This window comes from Solanum stenotomum, chromosome 4, assembly GCF_019186545.1.
Source record: "Solanum stenotomum isolate F172 chromosome 4, ASM1918654v1, whole genome shotgun sequence".
NCBI lineage: Eukaryota > Viridiplantae > Streptophyta > Magnoliopsida > Solanales > Solanaceae > Solanum > Solanum stenotomum.
In genome coordinates, this window is record NC_064285.1 from 39,352,843 (window position 1) to 39,371,257 (window position 18,415).

General features: G+C 38.7%; 1 pseudogene; it reads left to right on the forward strand.

The window, feature by feature from the left end:
* Window positions 1–492: 492 nt before the first annotated feature.
* LOC125861492 (uncharacterized) lies at window positions 493–1,278 on the forward strand (annotated as a pseudogene).
* Window positions 1,279–18,415: the final 17,137 nt, after the last annotated feature.

The following is an 18,415-nucleotide window of genomic DNA, read 5'->3' on the forward strand; positions in this document are numbered from 1 at the left end:
TGACATGGTATTATGGATCGGGTGTCACGTTTCGACACAGTATTATTGGATGGGGTGTCACGTTCCAACACAATTATATTAAAGAGGAAAACATATTGAATTAACTGAATGTACTCAATCTCAAAGAACCCATTTCCCAAATTAGCGTGGTGTGAGTCCTCGTGTGTGTGCTTGATATTGTGATTGATTACGTACTTGCTTCAGTTGTCACTTGTTCATGTTGTTTATTGTTCATCACCTGCTTAGTGCTATAGTTGATTTTATACTACTACTTTATGCATATTAGTTACTATTTTGAGTCGACCGATGATATATACTCAATACAGGGTTCTTTGTTTTCCTTTTGTAGAGTGCAACGAGTGTACCAACGACTTCAACTTGCCCTCAGCTCTAGCCAGTCTCCAGCACCTCAAGTTCCAAGGTGATCTATTCTCGTGTGGTATTCTCTCAGCCATGGCATGATGTCCTTAGGGGATGATTATTCTGATTCATATGGGAGTTTCTCAGGTGGCTACTTCTGGTGTTTTGTTCCAGAAGATGGTAGATGTTGCTAAGGAGTTTGAAATGATTCGACGCAAGGGATTTGAACATCGTGAGGGTAAGAGGACCCGTTATTCAGGTGATTATGGTGGTGCTCCGCCTAGGAGTCGAGGTTACTTAGGGAGAGGTTATCACTCTCAGTCTAGCAGACCCATTCATGCTGCTATACCAGTGTTTGAGGCTGGTTACGCTGGGCATAGTTCTTCGAGTTCGGTGCATACTTAACAGGGTTCATCTTCTAGACCTGTAGGCCGTGAAGGACATTCTGTTCATTCAGGTTCCTCTCATCAGCCTACGTCTCGTAGGGGTTGTTTTGAGAGTGGTGATATGGGACACTTTGTGAGAGATTACTCTAGAACCAGACGTGGTGGATTGCATCAGGGTTCTCAGGCTTCGACTTTCAGGGCTGCACAACCTCCAACTAGGGGAGGTGTACAAAGTGGCAGAGGTGGTTCTCATTCAGGTAGAGGTGAATCTCCTTCTGGTCGAGGTGGTGCTCATGGAGGTTCACAATCTGAGGGCGATCGTTCTCATTGTTATGCTTTTTCGGGTAGGCCAGAGACTGAGGCTTCAGATGTTGTTATCACATGGATTATTCCAGTTTGTCATCGACCAGCTATTGTATTATTTGATCCAGGCTCTACTTATTCTTATGTGTCCACATATTTTGCTTCGAGTCTAGATATATTGTGTTTGATTTGCCGATACATGTTTCTACTCCTGTTGGGGATTCTGTAGTGGTAGATCGGGTGCATCGATTATGTATAGTTACCTTGATGGGATATGACACTCATGCAGATTTAAAAGACTTAGATATGGTAGATTTTGATGTGATTCTTGGTATGGATTGATTATCTCCTTATCAGGCAATTTTAAATTGTCATGCCAAGACAGTTACATTAGCTATATCTGAAATTCCTATAGTAGAATGGAGAGGTTCTCTTAGTCATTCCCCTAAAGGGGTGATATCATTTCTGAAGTCTCGCCACTTGGTAGAGAGAGGATTTTTGGCTTACTTGGCGCACATTCGAGATACTAATGTTGAGACTCCTATGCTTGAGTCTATTCCGATGGTGAGTGAATTTTTGGTGGTATTTCCGATAGATTTACCAGGTCTTCCACCTGATCGTGATATTGATTTTTGTATTGACGTAGAGCCAGGCACTCAACCTATTTCCATTCCTCCTTATCGTATGGCACCAGCTGAATTGAAATAGTTGAAGGAGTAGTTTCAGGATTTGTTGAGCAAGGGTTTTATAAGACTTTATTGACTATTGCTCTTATTTTGACCCTACCCGTTGAGGGAGAGGGTTTTGTTGTATATTGTGATGCTTCTCAAATCGGTCTTGGTTGAGTATTGATGCAGAAGAGGAAGGTGATAGCTTATGATTTGAGGCAGTTGAAGGTTCATGAGAGGAACTATCTTATTCATGATTTGGAGTTGGCGGTTGTTGTGTTTGCATGAAAATTTGAAGACATTATCTTTATGGTGTGCATTGTGAGGTGTTCACGGATCATCGTAGTCTCCAGCATATATTCAATCAGAGGGATATCAATTTGAGGCAGCGAAGATGGTTGGAGTTTCTCAAAGATTACGACATGACTATTCTTAATCATCCGGGAAAGGCAAATGTGGTAGCAGATGCATTGAGTCAAAAGGCGGTAAGTATGGGTAGTCTAGCCTTGTTATAGGATGGCGAGCGTCCTTTAGCTAGGGATGTCCAATCCTTGGCCAATAGCTTTGTGAGGCTTCATATTTCATAATCTGGTAAGGTGTTGGGTTATATGAAGGCAAGGTCATCCTTGTAGGAGGAGATTTGGGCTCAACAATTTGATGATGGTGATTTATGTAAGATTAAAGACAAGGTGTCAAAAGGAGAAGCCAAGGATGCAACTCTTGATAGTGAGAGAGCTTTGAGGATAAAAGATCGTATTTATGTTCCTCGGATCGGTGAATTGAATAAATTGATCATGGAGGAGGCACATAGTTTGAGGTACTCTATTCATCCGGAGGCTACTATGATGTATTGTGACTTGAAGCAGCATTATTGGTGGTGTCGTATGAAGAGACATAGTAGATTTTGTATCTCGGTGTTTGAATTGTCAACAAGTGAAGTATGAACACCAAAAGCCAAAAGGTGTGACTCAGAGGATACCCATACCTGAGTGGAAGTGGGAGCGTATTGCTATGGACTTGTGGTAGGGTTTCCACGTACCTTGGGTAAGTTTGATGTTATATGGGTCATCGTGGATCGATTGACTAAGCCTGCACACTTTGTACCAGTTCAGACTACCTATAATTCAGAGAAGTTAGCCAAGATCTATATTCAAGAGATAGTTTGTTTGCATGGCGTTCCCCTTTCTATTATTTTCGATTGTGGCACACAATTTACATCTCATTTCTGGGGGTCTATACAGAAGGAGTTGGGCACTCAGGTGGATCTTAGTAGAGCCTTTCACCCTAAGACTGATGGTCAATCTGAACGGACTATTCAGGTTCTTGAGGACATGTTGCGGGCGTTTGTGATCGACTTTGGCGGTCACTGGGATCAGTTCTTGCCATTAGCGGAGTTTTCTTACAATAATAGTTACCATTCGAGCATTAAGATGACACCATTTGAGGCTTTGTATGGTAGGAGATGTCGATCTCCAATTGGTTGGTTTGATGCATTTAAGGTTAGACCGTGGGGTACAAATTTGTTGAGGGAGTCCTTGGACAAGGTCAAGTTGATCCAAGATACACTTCACATGGCTCAGAGTAGGCAAAAGAGTTATGCAGATCGGAAGGTTCGTGATTTGAAGTTCATGGTTGGAGAGAGGGTTCTATTGAGGTTTCACCCATGAAGGGTGTGATGAGATTTGGCTTGAAGGGGAAGTTGAGCCCAAGGTATATTGGTCCTTTCGAGATTGTGGAGCGTATTGGTGAGGTGGGATATCAGTAGTCTTTGCCACCTGGTTTGTCGGGTGTTCATCCCGTATTTCATATTTCCACGTTGAAAAAATATCATCAGGGTGGTGCTCATGTGAATCAATGGGATTCATGTGTTGCTTGATCAGAATTTGACTTTTCAGGAGAACCCGATAACCATTTTGGATAGGATAATTCGAAAATTGAGGTTGAACGAGATTGCTTCAGTAAAGGTTCAATGGAAGCATCGTCCGATGGAGGATGCTACATGGGAAGAGGAGTAAATATCCTCAGCTTTTTGAGCGTTTGGGTACGTTCTATTCTTTTACAGTTCGAGGACGAACGTTTGTTTAAGTGGTAGATGATGCAGCGATCCACTAGGTCGTTTTGAAAACTAGAACTATTTTGACTCTTCCCGTAAAATTTAAACGGAAATTTTGAAATATTCGATGACTACGAATATTTAGTTGATGAATAATTGTTAAATAATGAATATAGTTGAATAGTTAATGGGCCAAGTCCATGAATTATTTAATTATTTTTATCACTTGGCCCACATAATTAAAATAAGTTAGAGGGGTTTATCATAAATTGTGTTAGTAAAAGAAATAAGGGCACACAAACTTGCAGGCAAAGACGTGGGCGACTCGATCAGATTGTAGGTGAGTGATGAAAAAAATTTCTAAAGTGTTTCATGCTTTAATTGCTATGTCTCAAAATAAAATAATATTATATTAGTTAATGTTGTTAAGGAATTTGGAAGTTAGCCAAACTTGGCAGTAGTGTAGCGTTAGTGTTGGTTTTTCTGGGTTTAGAGGGGGAGAAATATTTTGTTTCCTAGTGCTAAGTGTTGTCTGCTTAATGATTGCCATTAGTGATAGCTTTTTTTGTTATTGTTGGATTTAGTAGGCGTTTGGCCATGCGATACCATATCACGATATGGTATCGTGAGATGGAATCAGCGTTTGGACATGCGATTTTACGCTGATTCCATCTCATGATTCCATATCATGAGAGGTGATACTATATTCTCTAAAAACCATGATATGGAATCACATGATTCCATATCATGATTTGAGATATTATAATACAATAATTGATCCATGAGTTTATAGTTTGTTAAAACAACCCCACATTTATATCTACTAACCATTTGTTTCATATGTAAATAAAATTTATAATCACATCATTACTTTTTAAAATTTATTATTCTCACCGACATAAAATTTATTATTCTCACCAACATATAGTCACTTTAACTCACACCTCACGATTGTGAAACTTTCAACATTCACTTGAAGCAATTAACCGGCATGTTAAAATAGTTGTCGATGCAATTAGCAAGATGGCACCAACATTTATACAACCAAAAAATATGACTGGTGTACATTCCAAAATTCGACATAATACTCGATTTTGGCCTTGGTTTAAGGTAAAATTTCAATCACATTAATAAATTTATTTTATTGCCTTAATAAGTGAACATTTATATTTTATGTGTAAGTTATTAGTATTTAATTACATATTTCCTATCAACTTTGTTTAAAGAGATAATATTTATTTTATGACTTTGCATTGTCTTGGAACCACTATTTTTATTATTCTTACAAACATTATTTTTATGAAGTACATTCTATAATGCTTCCAATTTATTTTATGTTCACTAAACTAATATTGATGTATTTTTTATTTGGTAGGATTGTGTTGGTGCGATTGATGGAACATATATAGAAGGGAAAGTTCCTAAAGCGGTGCAACAAGCATATCGTAATCGCAAAGGAAGAACATCACAAAATGTCTTATGTGCTTGTGATTTTGATATGCGATTTACCTTTGTTGTTGCTAGTTGGGAAGGTACTGCACATGATAGTAAAGTACTTGAGAATGCACTTGTTGAACCAACATTACAATTTCCATTTCCGCCACATAGTAACTTTAAATTACATCCTTAGAATAAATATTATTTATTTACACACAGTTGTCTCATTTACGTCATATATGTTTTTAGTAATTCTTTATAAAATGTTTTTTGGTAGATAAATATTATATTGTTGATGCTGGTTTCCGAAACACAAAAGAATTTTATCTCCATACAAAGGACTACGCAAGTTCAACGTGAGGAAATTATCCGTACTATGTGGGAGGATTATATTAAAGACTAGTACACTATAATTTATGTTCAATTTTTTTTATTAAATTAAAGTTAGATGAAACAATTACTTAAGTGGAGAACAAATAACTTTGTAATAATTTATTATGCGATGTTATAATTTTTTGTTTATTTGATAAGATTGAATAAACAATTGGGGCTATTTTAATAGTTTTACAACTTATGAGATTTTTATGTTTATGAGAAAATATACAACACAAAAATTTCATATCGCATGTCCAAACAAACCTTCAATTTCATCTTATGATTCCATATCATGATACCATATCATGATTCCATATCATGATACCATATCGCATGGCCAAATGGGCCCTTAGTATATGTATGCAGAGATATAGGGGAACATAGGAATTTGGAGGTTCTGCAAGTTTAGTTTTCGTAAATGGTTCAAAATGGCGTATGTTTCTTATTATTATCACATTACAAATTTAGTTTTTGATATGTTAAGATAGGTAATTAATTATTAGGTGTATATTATATGATTAGCATTGAATTTGAGATACTTGGAGAGTTTGAGGCTTAACACTAGGTTTTAGAAAATATAAGACGTGACATATTAATTGGCACCACAATTAGGAGCTTGAATTATAGCAATTTGAAGGTATGTTAAGACTTCCAGACTTCATTGAAGGACATTTTTCTAATTAAAGATTAAAAATGAAATAGACTATGGGTAAGGGCGAAGGATGGGGGTCTTGTACCAATGGTGTGACGGGCATTGATACGAGTACCAGTGTTATAAAGGGAAAGTTTATTACTATAGTAGGCGGATTGTAATCCGAGAATGCCAAAGCATATGGGCATTAGCTGATGTATTATTGACTTGAATTATTTGTGTGATTGTGTTTCTTATTTAAACACGTATATTTGAAATATGTTGGGTTGGCTTACCTATTGGTTGGGAACATAGGTGCCATTTGTCACGACCCAAAATGAGTCATGAGTGGCACCCACACTTAACTTCCTACGTGGGCAAACCAATGAATTCAACCCCAACTTATATTTATCATTCAACTTACGAAATACTAACCATAATGCGGAAGCTTAAATCTTATTAGTGTAAGAAACACAAATCCATTAAAGTCTATTATATGTCATTCCCAAAACCTGAAAGTCATCACATCGAGGACATCTAATCTTCAAATACTAAGTCTAAGAGTATTAAAGACACCAAAATAAATAAATAAAATAGTTTATGTCTGAAAACTAAGGACATCATGCCATGACCAAGAGAATCCAACACGAGCTTGAACGAATAGCTCACCCTCTGGAACCTGATATGTTGGAGATTGGCTAGAGCTAAAGGCAAGTCAAACTCGTTGGTACACTCGCTGCACTCCACAAAAGAAAAACACAGAAAAATGCAAGTAGGGCTCAGTACAGGGAAATATGTACTGAGTAGATATCATCGGTCGACTCAAAATAGTAACTAATATGCATAAAGAAATAGTATAAAATCAACTATAGCACTTAGCAGGGGATAAGCAACAAACAACATGAAGAAGTGACAACTGAAGCAAGTACGTAATCAATCACAATATCAAGCACACACGAGGACTCATGCCTCCACACCACGCTCGTTTGGGAAATGAGTTCTTTGAGATTGATTACATTCAGTTATTTCAATATGTTTTCCTCTATAATGTTACAGTGTCGGAACGTGACACCCAATCCAATAATACCATGTCGGAACGTGACACCCAATCCAATAATATTGTGTCAAAATGTGACACCCCGATCCAACAATATCGTGTCGGAAAGTGACACCCCGATCCAATAATAATGTTAGTTTATCATTTATTATCACCACTTTTCACTGCATTAACAATATTTTATCAATCCTTCTTTATTCAAGACATCACTTTGATAGAGAAGGTTCAAGATTATAAATTTCACGGTCTCAGAATTTCAGACCAATCACAAACAACACATAGATTATCCAAACCACACCACCAAGTACATAGAAAATTCACAATATCACTCAATGACTATCAATCACTATTAAGAGTCTATCTATCACATAGAATAAACCATAACCTACCTCCATCGAAGAACCGAAGCCAAGCAAACTACTTCTTCAATACTTTTCCTTTCCTCAATGCCTCCGAACACTTCCAATCTTGCAATATGCGTTATTTGTAAGTTAACGAGTCTATAGACACTCATATTACTCTATGTATAGCCTAAACTCAAAAATCATCAAACACAAATCTATACTCAAGTTCCTAATCTTGAGGTCCATTAATATGCCAAGTTTTTTTATTTCTTATATTCAAGCTTAAGATTAAGTTTTTATTTCTCTGAATAACATAACCTTAATGGTATTCAAATAATATACAATACACCTAATATTTAATTACCTATCTCAATATATCAAAATTTAATTTATAATATGATAACAAAATTATAAAGTTTAGAAATTAAAGCCACTGGTTACGAAACCAATGGCAGCCAACACCTCAACCATATACACCTACACTTATATATTCCAATTCTCAACATCATTAATCAAATGAATGCCTCAATCCTTTGGTAGTCATTACCAATGATTGCAGGCAGAATGTTGCAGTAGTAACATATAACCACAACGTATAAACACTTCGCCAATATCCCTTTTCCCTTTCACCCATCTAATTAATGTAGTAATTAAAATATGACATCAACCCATACATGAATTAAACGTAATAAGATTTTACCTAATGAAGGATGATTGTGATGCTTTCCTCTGCCTCTCTCGTAGGATTTCTGTTTAGTCTTCTCGCCTCTTTTTATTTTCTTCACTTCTACAGATTATTATTACCCGAATTATAATACATGATTAATTATATAAGTGGTAAAAGTGATCCCCTACTAATTTTAATATTATTTTCTTTAACTACCAATTAAATTAATTATTAAACTACCCCCTTAATTATATAATGTCACGACCCAAATTGAGTCATGAGTGACACCCACACTTCACCTTTTAAGTGGGCGGACCAAGGAATCTAAACCCCAACATATACCAATAATTTAACTACCACTAACAACAATAATGCGGAAGCTCCAAAACTTACTAAAGTAACCAATCAAATAAACCTCTAAAGTCTATTACATATTATCCCCAAAATCTGAAAGTCATCACAAGGACATTTGTTCTTAACATATCAAGTCTAAAAGTATTAGAGACCCCAAAATAAGTAAATACGATGGTCCATGTCCGAAATTCAAGGACATCACGCCATAACTGAGAGAATCCAACACGAGCTAGAAGGAATAGCTCACCCTGAAATCTGATGTGTTGGAGACTGGCTAGAGCTGAGGGCGAGTCGAAGTCGATGGTACACTTGCTGCACTCCACAAAAGAAAAACGAAGAAAACACAAGTAGGGGTCAGTACAAGGAACACGTACTGATTAGGCATCATCGGCCAACCCAAAATAGAAACTAATATACAATGAATAATAGTGTAAAGTCAACTATAGCACTTAGCAGGTGATAAGAAACCACAACATGAACAAGTAACAGTTGAAGCAAGTACGTAATATCACAATATCAAGCACACACACGAGGACTCATACCTCTACATCACACTCGTTTGGGAAATGCGTTCATTGAGATTGAGTACATTAAGTTAATTCAATATCTTTCTCCTTTAAGGTTACCGTGTCGGAACGTGACACTCCGATCCAATTATACCGTGTCGGAACGTGACACTCCGATCCAACAATACCGTGTCGGAACGTGACACTCCGATCCAAAAATACCGTGTCGGAACGTGACACCCCGATCCAATAATATTATTAATTTATCATTTATTATCACTACTTTTCAGTTCATTAATAATATTACATCAAGCCTTCTTTATTCAAGGCATAACTTCAATAGAGAGGTTTTCAGATCATAAACCTCACGGTCTCAGGATTTTAGACCAATCACAAACCACACAACCAAGCCACACAATCACACAGTCAAGTACATAGAGAACTTCACAATATCATTCAATGCATATCAATCGCTATTAAGAGTTTATCTATCAAGTAGAACAAACCATAACCTACCTCCACCGAAGAATTGACGCTAGGCAAGCTATTTCTCCAACGTCTTTCCTTTCCTCAATGCCTCCGAACCTTTCCAATCTATCAAGTATATATGCATAATTTGTAAGTTAACAAGCCTATAAGCACTCATATTAGTCTATGTCCAGCCTATATCCAAAAATTCCCCTAATTCTATAATCAACTTCCTAAAGTTCAAACCTAAGGATAAGTCTTAATTCCTCCCATTATCATAACTTTATGTAATTCAAATAATATACTACACCTTATATTTATTTACCTCTATCTCAATATATCAAATTTTAGTTTATAATATGGTAAAACTGAAACCACTGGTCACGATATCAGTGGCAGCCAACACATGAAACCACAAAATAAACTAACCAAAGAAAACAAATGTAACACGGAGACCCATGGAACCCATTCCAAAATATGGACATAACAATGACAATTCCATTCTATAAACTTTCACCTGCAATCCACTCTTTAACTCAATAAACAATAATTTACCACGTATTGTTTTAGTACTTCACAATAATTTAATCAAACCAACCAACCAGCAACTAACCATTGGCACCAATTACTTTAGTTCCTGATTATTTTCTCCATTAATCATATCAATATGCACACACTTATAAATTGCAGACTATCTCACTTATGACAATACACTATACACCTCATTCCTAACTCAATTAAATAATCTCACTGGAAATCAACCAATCCGTGGGAGACAAATTTGTCTCCAACAATCCCACCCCAACGCCATTAATCACCAAAATTCAACCTAACACTACCACTGAAAACTCGTTCTTTTCAATTTCCCGTCTAATGACAATAATATAATAATAATCATAAAGCCTTTGCTCATATTCACAAAATACATATTGGATTTTACCTGAAGCACTCGTCGGCCTATCTGCAAATTGTATCGTCGTAGTTGAAGTTCTCTTGAGTTAGAATGGGAACTTCTAATTATTATCTAAGCCTAATTTTTGGGAGTGGTAGAAGTGACCCACTATTAATTCTAATGCTACTTTTCGTAACCACTAACTAAATAAATTATCAAAACTACCCCATAAATTATATAATTGTAGTTATGAATAGTCCAAAACACTCATTTAAAATCTATCGGAAGAGTATTTTATACAATAAAAGCTCTAATACTCAAAACGATCAAATGGGTCGTTACATTAGATACCAATTTACCCATCGTTCGTCCTCGAACGAGCAAAAGAAGGCAAAGTTAAGAAAGAGTACCTGAATCAACAAAAAGATGTGGATATCTTTCTTGCATATCCGCCTCACTCTCCCAAGTGGACTCTTCAACTGGCCGATTTTTCCACTTAACCTTGATAGATGCAATCTCCTTTGACCACAACTTGCGGACCTCCCTATTTAGTATAGCTGCGGGCTCCTCCTCATAAGACAGATTCTCATCAAACAATACCGAATCCCAACGAATAATGTAGTTTCCATCACCATGGTATTTTTTCAGCATGAACACATGAAATATCGGGTGCACTCCTGACAACCCTGGAGGCAAGGCCAATTCATAGGCCACCTCCCCCACGCGCTTAAGAACTTCAAATGGCCCAATGTACCTCGGACTAAGCTTACCTCGCTTACCAAACCGCATCACATCCTTCATGGGTGAAACCTTAAGCAAGACTTGCTCACCCTCCATAAACTCCAAGTCCCTAACCTTCCGATATGCATACTCCTTGTGCCTGCTCTGAGCTGCTAAAAGCTTCTCCTGAATGAATTTCACTTTCTCTAACGATTCCCTCAAGAAATCGGTACCCCAAGGCCTCACCTCAAATGAATCAAACCAGCCAATGGGAGACCTACATTTCCTCCCATACAATGCCTCAAATGGGGCCATATCAATACTCGAGTGGTAGCTATTGTTGTACGAAAACTCTGCTAAGGGTAAGAATTGATCCCAATGACCACCAAAATCTATCACGCACGCACGAAGCATATCCTCCAGCACTTGAATTATTCGCTCAGACTGTCCATCGGTCTGAGGGTGAAATGCGGTACTAAGATCCAATCTAGTACCTAATTCATCATGCAAGGTCCTCCAAAAGTTAGAAGTAAATTGCGTACCTCTATCTGATATGATGGACACTGGAACTCCATGCAATCGAACAATCTCACGGATATAGAGTTTGGCTAACTTCTCTGCATTGTAAGTCATCTTGACCGGAACGAAGTGAACAGACTTAGTTAACCTGTCAACAATTACCCAAATAGAATCAAACTTACCCAATGTCTTTGGAAGACCAACCACAAAATCCATTGCAATCCTTTCCCACTTCCATTCCGGAATGGGCATTCTCTGAAGTGTCCCTCCAGGCCTCTGATGTTCATACTTTACCTGCTGACAGTTTGGACATTGGGCAACAAAATTAACAATGTCACGCTTCATTCTACTCCACCAATAATGTTGTCTCAGATCACGATACATCTTGGTTGCACCAGGATGTATAGAATACCTCGAACTATGAGCCTCTGCAAGAATAGTATGAGTCAAGTCACCAACACGGGGCACACACACTCGCCCCTTAATTCTCAAGACACCTTCCTCATCGATCACAGCCTCCTTAGCCTCTCCCCGTAACACCATATCTCGAATTCGACTCAGCTTCTCATCCTCAAATTGCTTTCCTTTAATTTTGTCAAGAAAAGAAGATCTTGCCTCCACACAGGCCAAAAATCCTCCTTTTTCAAGTATTTCCAACCTCATAAAGTCATTAGCCAAAGTTTGCACATCTCTAGCCAATGGGCGTCTAGAAACCTGTAAGTGGGCTAAACTACCCATGCTCCCTGCTTTTCTACTTAGGGCATCTGCCACAACATTGGCCTTTCCCGGGTGATATAAAATAGTAATATCATAGTCTTTCAATAACTCCATCCACCTCCTCTGTCTCAAATTCAAATCCTTCTGGGTGAACACATATTGTAAACTGCGATGATCTGTATACACTTCACACTTGACCCCATATAGATAATGCCTCCACTGCTTCAATGCGAATACAACTGCAGCCAACTCCAAATCATGGGTTGGATAATTACGTTCATGCACTTTCAATTGCCTTGAAGCATAGGCAATTACATTCCTCTCCTGCATTAGCACTGCACCCAAACCAGAATAAGATGCATCACAATAAACAATGAAATTCTTACCTTCCACGGGCAAGGCAAGAATCGGTGCAGTAGTCAACAAGGTCTTGAGTTTCAGGAAGCTTTCTTCACACTCATTCGACCATACAAATGGAACATTCTGCTTGGTCAAATTGGTCAACTGGGAAGCAATGGAAGAGAATCCCTGTACGAATCGGCGGTAGTAGCTAGCTAAACCAACAAAGCTCCTTACCTCTGAAACATTAGTAGGCCTTACCCAACTCTTCACTGCTTCAATCTTAGAGGGATCCACCATCACTCCATCCTTAGAAACTACGTGCCCCAAGAAGGACACTGAATCGAGCCAAAACTCACACTTGGAGAATTTGGCATAAAGCTTTTTCTCCCTTAACAACCCCAATACAATTCTCAAATGCTCCTCGTGCTCCCTCCTGCTCTTCGAGTATATAAGGATATCATCAATGAATACAATAACAAAGAGGTCTAAATATGGCTTAAAAATTCCGTTCATTAGGCTCATGAAAGCAGCAGGGGCATTCGTAAGCCCAAAGGACATTACTAAGAATTCATAATGCCCATACCTGGTTCGGAAAGCAGTCTTTGGCACGTCCGTTGCCCGCATTTTTAATTGATGATAACCGGACCTCAAATCAATTTTTGAGAAGACACAAACACCCTGTAACTGATCGAACAAGTCATCAATGCGAGGAATGGGGTACTTGTTCTTAATAGTTACCTTATTCAACTGCCTGTAGTATATGCACATCCGAAAACTACCATCCTTCTTCTTCACAAATAAAACTGGAGCACCCCAAGGAGATGTACTCGGTCTAATAAAACCTTTACCTAACAATTCCTGAAATTGGGCCTTTAACTCCCTTAACTCAGCTGGGGCCATTCTATAAGGTGGAATGGAAATGGGGCAAGTCCCCGGCTCCAAGTCAATACAAAAATCAATAGCTCTATCTGGTGGCATACCAGGTAGGTCGGAAGGAAAAACATCTGTAAACTCACGGACTATCGAAACAGACTCGATTGAAGGCACTTTGGAAGTATCATCCCTGAGATGTGCCAAGAAAGCTAAACAACCCTTACTCACCAACCTCTTAGCACGAAGAAAAGAGATAATACGAACTGGGGCAGGAATGTAGTCACCCTCCCACACTAGTGGATCTATCCTAGGCTTGGCTAAGGTCACAATCTTAGCATTACAATCTAAGATAGCAAAATTTGGAGAAAGCCAAGTCATACCCAGAATTACATCAAAATCAATCATATCTAGAATAATCAGATCTACATAAGTCTCGCCCCCCACAAAAGTCACAAGGCAAGACCTATACACCTTTTCCACTATCACAGACTCACCAACAGGAATAGAGACACGAATAAGCGTGTCAAGTAAATCACAATGCAAATCAAGACTAGTAGCGAACGAGGAAGATGCATAAGAAAATGTGGATCCAGGATCAAACAATACAGAAGCCATGCGATCACAGACCAGAAGAGTACCTGTGATAACAGCATCAGATGTCTCTGCCTCTGACCTCCCGGGGAAAGCATAACAATGGGCCCTATCACCTGGATGTCCATTGCCTCTGCCGGGCTGCGCTCCAGTAGTTCCAACCTGCCCGCCACTCCAGTTGAACTGGTGACCACCATTACCTTGGACACCACGTCCTCCAGAATGACGGCCTCTACTATGACCACCTCTACCTCTAACTACTGGGGATCTGTAACTCTGATCGTACCGAGCCTGACTCTGCTTTGGACAATACTTCTTGATATGTCCGGCCTTTCCACATCCATAACAAGTCCTAGAGTCGAGTATAGGTCTCTGTGAAGACGAAGAAAACTGGAGGTAACCCCCAAACTCAGAAAAAGGTTGACTGGTCCGCAACGGACCCTCAACTGAAGCCTGCAATGAAGACTGAATAGGACGGGGTGGATAGCCCCCTGAACTCTGCCCTCTGGAGTACGAACCACTAAACTCAACTCCCTTACGAAACTTTTTAAATGTTGACACCTTGGTGAAGTCATCCGGCTTCACCCCCTCTACCTCTATCACAAAATCAATCACTTCCTGAAAAGATTTTGCAGAAGCAGCTACCTGTAAAGCTGGGATCTGCAAATCTGACCTCAATCCTTTTACAAAGCGGCGAATCCGCTCTTGCGGACTGAAGCAAACCTGAGTGGCATACTTGGATAACGCACGAAATTTAGCCTCATAAGCTGCAACAGACATCCTTCCTTGCTCTATGTTCAGGAACTCATCTCTCCTTCTGTCCCTCAAAGTCCAGGGTATGTACTTCTCCATAAATAAGCTAGAAAATGTTGTCCAAGTCATAGGTGGTGCCTTTGCTGGTCGACACTCCACATGAGACAGCCACCACATTTTGGCATCCCCTTGAAACTGGTAGGTCACAAACTCGACACCAAATCGCTTCACTATGTCCATCTTATGTAACAACTCATGACAATCAACCAGGAAATCATAAGCATCTTCAGATTCAGTACCCTTGAAAACTGGAGGTTTCAGCTTTAAGAACTTAATAAAGAGATCATGTTGGTCGCTAGTCATTATAGGCCCTGTAGTCAATCGGGGAAACGTGCCTGTTTCCAAGGACGCATCCATGCGAGGAGCCACATCGGGTGCATGTTGTACTCCCTGAACTTGAGGTGCTAGTGAAAAAAATGCTGGGGGTGCCTGCCCCTGATCAGATAACCCGCTAAGATAAGTGAGAACCTGATTAATCATCTCTGGAGTAGGCTGGGGTGGTACTTCCTTCTCTTGAATCTGCTCATCTTCCCCTTCGTCACTCTCTCTCACTACCTCGTCAGTCGGTGGATGAGTCACCACTCTATCCCTAGCTAGACCAGGTGTTTGTCCTCTGCCTCTAGTGGGCCTTCTCCAGTGACCTCTACCACTGCCTCTTGCCACTGCTCCCCTTCGAGCTGCAGCCCCAACGGTTGGCTCAGGCGTACCCTGTCTTGCTGGTGTTGGTGTTGTCACACCCGTTGCTCTAGTTCTGACCATCTGCGAGATAGAGTGAAGAAGGTCAGATACCAATTGGTATCACCTAGATACCAATTGGATTCAAGTAATAGCAGAAAGAAAGAAAAATGAGAGTTTTCCTAAAGTCCTATAGCCTCTTGAAGAAAAGTAAAGGCGTCCCCGTACTGTTCCGCAAGACTCTACTAGACCTATCCTTATGTGATGAGATCATTGAACCTAAAGCTCTGATACCAAGTTTGTCACGACCCAAATTAAGTCATGAGTGACACCCACACTTCACCTTTTTAAGTGGGCGGACCAAGGAATCTAAACCCCAACATATACCAATAATTTAACTACCACTAACAACAATAATGCGGAAGCTCCAAAACTTACTAAAGTAACCAATCAAATAAACCTCTAAAGTCTATTACATATTATCCCCAAAATCTGAAAGTCATCACAAGGACATTTGTTCTTAACATATCAAGTCTAAAAGTATTAGAGACCCCAAAATAAGTAAATACGATGGTCCATGTCCGAAATTCAAGGACATCACGCCATAACTGAGAGAATCCAACACGAGCTAGAAGGAATAGCTCACCCTGAAATCTGATGTGTTGGAGACTGGCTAGAGCTGAGGGCGAGTCGAAGTCGATGGTACACTTGCTGCACTCCACAAAAGAAAAACGAAGAAAACACAAGTAGGGGTCAGTACAAGGAACACGTACTGATTAGGCATCATCGGCCAACCCAAAATAGAAACTAATATACAATGAATAATAGTGTAAAGTCAACTATAGCACTTAGCAGGTGATAAGAAACCACAACATGAACAAGTAACAGTTGAAGCAAGTACGTAATATCACAATATCAAGCACACACACGAGGACTCATACCTCTACATCACACTCGTTTGGGAAATGCGTTCATTGAGATTGAGTACATTAAGTTAATTCAATATCTTTCTCCTTTAAGGTTACCGTGTCGGAACGTGACACTCCGATCCAATTATACCGTGTCGGAACGTGACACTCCGATCCAACAATACCGTGTCGGAACGTGACACTCCGATCCAAAAATACCGTGTCGGAACGTGACACCCCGATCCAATAATATTATTAATTTATCATTTATTATCACTACTTTTCAGTTCATTAATAATATTACATCAAGCCTTCTTTATTCAAGGCATAACTTCAATAGAGAGGTTTTCAGATCATAAACCTCACGGTCTCAGGATTTTAGACCAATCACAAACCACACAACCAAGCCACACAATCACACAGTCAAGTACATAGAGAACTTCACAATATCATTCAATGCATATCAATCGCTATTAAGAGTTTATCTATCAAGTAGAACAAACCATAACCTACCTCCACCGAAGAATTGACGCTAGGCAAGCTATTTCTCCAACGTCTTTCCTTTCCTCAATGCCTCCGAACCTTTCCAATCTATCAAGTATATATGCATAATTTGTAAGTTAACAAGCCTATAAGCACTCATATTAGTCTATGTCCAGCCTATATCCAAAAATTCCCCTAATTCTATAATCAACTTCCTAAAGTTCAAACCTAAGGATAAGTCTTAATTCCTCCCATTATCATAACTTTATGTAATTCAAATAATATACTACACCTTATATTTATTTACCTCTATCTCAATATATCAAATTTTAGTTTATAATATGGTAAAACTGAAACCACTGGTCACGATATCAGTGGCAGCCAACACATGAAACCACAAAATAAACTAACCAAAGAAAACAAATGTAACACGGAGACCCATGGAACCCATTCCAAAATATGGACATAACAATGACAATTCCATTCTATAAACTTTCACCTGCAATCCACTCTTTAACTCAATAAACAATAATTTACCACGTATTGTTTTAGTACTTCACAATAATTTAATCAAACCAACCAACCAGCAACTAACCATTGGCACCAATTACTTTAGTTCCTGATTATTTTCTCCATTAATCATATCAATATGCACACACTTATAAATTGCAGACTATCTCACTTATGACAATACACTATACACCTCATTCCTAACTCAATTAAATAATCTCACTGGAAATCAACCAATCCGTGGGAGACAAATTTGTCTCCAACAATCCCACCCCAACGCCATTAATCACCAAAATTCAACCTAACACTACCACTGAAAACTCGTTCTTTTCAATTTCCCGTCTAATGACAATAATATAATAATAATCATAAAGCCTTTGCTCATATTCACAAAATACATATTGGATTTTACCTGAAGCACTCGTCGGCCTATCTGCAAATTGTATCGTCGTAGTTGAAGTTCTCTTGAGTTAGAATGGGAACTTCTAATTATTATCTAAGCCTAATTTTTGGGAGTGGTAGAAGTGACCCACTATTAATTCTAATGCTACTTTTCGTAACCACTAACTAAATAAATTATCAAAACTACCCCATAAATTATATAATTGTAGTTATGAATAGTCCAAAACACTCATTTAAAATCTATCGGAAAAGTATTTTATACAATAAAAGCTCTAATACTCAAAACGATCAAATGGGTCGTTACATATAACTATAGTTACGAATAGTCCAAAATACCTATTCAGATCCAATCGAAAGGGTC